The sequence below is a fragment of the Rhagoletis zephyria genome, unplaced genomic scaffold (genome assembly GCF_001687245.7).
Source record: "Rhagoletis zephyria isolate East Lansing unplaced genomic scaffold, Rhagoletis_zephyria_1.1 Rzeph_scaffold_09685, whole genome shotgun sequence".
In the NCBI taxonomy this organism is placed as follows: domain Eukaryota; kingdom Metazoa; phylum Arthropoda; class Insecta; order Diptera; family Tephritidae; genus Rhagoletis; species Rhagoletis zephyria.
This window is the reverse complement of record NW_016166763.1, coordinates 14,282-18,021: the sequence shown is the minus strand read 5'-3', so window position 1 is coordinate 18,021 and position 3,740 is coordinate 14,282.

Genomic DNA, 3,740 nt, shown 5'->3' with positions numbered 1-3,740 from the left:
CTGATCATTTATGTATACATTTGTCTATATCTATCTCGATTCGTTTTGCCTGTTACAAACAACCGTTATGTGAACAAAGTTATAATACCCTTGTGCACAAGTGCGCTCGGGTATAAAAATGTTAGTAAATACTTGTTTACTTAATTAGTTTAGTTAACTTCAATGATTTGAAAGGTACTCGGCTGAAAAAAACTGTATTCGTAATCGGAATGCAATCTCAACCAGAGTCGATATAGTAAACCCGACAAAGAAATTGAAACGTATGTTGAAGTCGGACTAACAAAATATATATGTACTAACAAAATATATATGTATACAAATTTCTTTTGTTTGAAAGGAAACTGTGGACACTAGATGGCAGAAAAACTTGCGAATTCTTGCAAATTAGCGTTCGTCCAGAAATTTGCAAGCTTATTTACTTGATAGAGAATTGGAAGCATTTTATCTTTCTATCTGATATTTTGAGTGATAATTCTCGCTGGATTTTCAACGAACAAACCTATTGTGTTCCCTACAAGAAAAGGACTTTTCAGACTGACCGATTCTCAATACACTCAAATAAAAACCAGTACACATAAATAACGCTGTAAAAATTTCCCTTCAATTTTAAGGCAGTAAAACAAAGACCTTAAGTTAACATCGACCGAGGCCATATATTGACAAGGGATGCAAAATCACATTTACACAAAAGAACTGGTCATATTTTTCAGAAATCCCTTCAATTCTGATGTAACATATGATGCCAAAAGGCTGCTATACAGATGACCGGCAGATGTCTTGTAGGGTTCTCAGAGAGTTTTGCTTTACATGGATATTTGTGCTCTTTTATTTTCATTTTGACGCATTTCAGTGTTGGTTCTTTTAATTCAAGTTGGCCTTCGGTTTTTGGAATTTAAATAAGTTCTCAGCAAAAAAGTTTGTTTAAAAAAAGACATAAGTGTACAGGGGCACCGAAATTGCGCATATGGAAACTGTGCATTTAGACATTATTTCGGTTTCAACCGAAACTGTGCATGTATGCTTTATTTCGGTTTTTACCATATGCATTATTTCGGTTTTAAACCGAAACTGTGCATGTATGCATTACTTCGTTTTTCTCATATGCATTATTTCGGTTTTCAAACCGAAAGTGTGCATGTATGCATTATCTTCGGGTTTTTCATATGCATTATTTCGGTTTTCAACCGAAACTGTGCATATATGCATTATTTCGGTTTTTTTATATGCATTATTTCGGTTTTCAAACGAAAGAGTGCATATGCATAATTTCGGTTTTTCTAATATGCATTATTGCGGTTTTCAACCGAAACTGTGCATATATGCATTATTTCGGTTTTTTTCATATGCATTATTTCGGTTTCAACCGAAACTGTGCATATATGCATTATTTCGGTTTTTTTCGTATGCATTATTTCGGTTTTTTTCATATGCATTATTTCGTATGCACAGTTTCCATATGCACAATTTCAGGGTGCCAAGTGTACATAGTGATTGAAAATATCAATTTTTCCCTTACCTTAAACCTTTAGGAGTGGGCAATAATGATGTTTTGTAATTAAGGCAGAATTGAATATGCGCTATCTGGGAAGACAATGAGGGGATTCCCTTAAACTCGTAAAGTCTTAAACCGTGTAAAACTCGTAAGTTTACGAGGTTTTTATGGGAACGCCCCCTTTGTGAAAAGGTGTAAGTAGGTGCGTAAATTGACTGTTTGACAGATCAACCAGGATTTTGTGAAGCAAATTTTGTTTCGTAGTATTTTCCATAACATCCCGCCATCTTGTCTCTATCACTCTTGGCTAAAATACAATTATAAATGCCGAAAATTAGCAGAAAACCTAAGTCAATACAGTTAGTGGATGAACTTCATTCATTTTATTCTCGTACTATTTTTCATTTATTTTCATTACTTTATCATAGATTTTAGTATACTAATTTCGGCCCCTCGGCAACACTGAAGTTTACGAGGTCGTTTGCGCAACAAATTTGCCTCGTAAATTTCATTCATTTATTCATTTTTATTCATTATTATCTTATGAAATTTAAAGAAATTAACATTAGTTTGTACATTAGTGAGGGGCTCGTAAATAAAACTCCATAGAAATTTTGACAGTTCTTTTACGAGGCTCGTAAATTTACGAGCTTTATGAGGTTTACCAGGCTTTTACGAGTTTAAAGGAAGACCCATAATAACTACCTGAATTATTTATTCTGTGTGTTGGCACAATATCCAAACACAAACGCTTGTTGAGCAAACAGTGAAACAATTTATTTTCTAAGTTTGCGAATAAAACCTCACACTGAAATTTAAGAAATCATCCTCCGCGATAAGGCTATTTCTAACGGCTAAAACGAAATTTCTCCGGCTGTTTTCTATCGCAACCGGCTAAATCTAGCCGGAAAACGGCTAAAATGGCAACACTGGTAATGAACGCTTTTTATTTAAAAATGCGCGAGTGCGTTCTGCTCACTTTCAAGAATAACATCACCAGCAAATTTCAATAAGCATTCGATTTACATTTCATTTGTCACTATTGTACGAATATTATTATGTTAATCCAAATTCACATGAACTTATAACATTTTATGTTGTTATAATAAGCTTTGCCACGATTTTATATCAAAAATTGCCATTTGATTAGGATTCCTGAAATATGCTATACGGCAACTATATTTTCTGCGTTTTGTGTACTTTCCTTCTTCGTAAAATATTTCAGCCAATTAGAACTCACTTCGCAACTACGTCATTGGAGAAAAACAAATTTTTGACAGCACCATGTCGTAACCTTCTATTTTATGAACCTCGATTTTGCATATACATAAATATTTGCCAATTGTAGCTTTTAAACATTTGTCAATCCTGGCTTTAAAAATAAGAAACCTAATTGGTTTGGCCACTGATGGAGCTAATGTTATGGCTAGACACTTGGGCGGGCTGAAAACATTATTGAGTGCAGAAACCGATTTACTTTAATAAAGTGCACGTGCCACTCACTTCACCTTTGCTCAAGCTACGCTTGTAAAAAAATGCCGAAAAGCATTGAGACACTGTGCCGCAACATATGTATATAGTTTCTTTTCCCACAGTCCAAAAGAGATACATGAACTGAAGGAATTTCAAGATACTCTTCGGTAAAACCCCACAAAATCTTGGGCATATCTCAAACACGATGGCTTTCACTAGAAAGCGTTGGGTTAAGAATAGTTGAGCAATGGGATAGTTTGAAACTTTATTTTATATCCTGCTTTTACGAAGCAAACGGTATGCGATCTGCAGACCTGGCAGAAGAAGTGTGTTGCAAAACCAAATGCTACTTTTTTCTATTGTATATTTTCCCCATAATTAACAATCCTAACAAAGAGTTCCAAGCTGAAAGGTCTCGATTGCCATAATTATATGCAACTATCAAAGCACAATATCTATTGATTTTGAGTAACTTTATTAAAAAATATGCGATCGGTAACAATATTAATGTTGATTTTAAAAATGAAAATAATCATGTTAAAATGTCTGACACTTTTGTTGGAACAAAAGCTGAGATGTTTATGAAAAGTAATGTCAATTGTTCTGGAATCCTTGAAGATAAAACCATAATATTAAATTTTTACATAGAGTTTTTGGACCAAATAAAGTTAAGATTTCATTTCAAGCGTGAAGTTATAAAACCTTTACAAATAATGACACCAGCTAAGGTTGTTTCTAAAGAAGATTTACCAATTTTACCTCTTTTGTTAAGTTT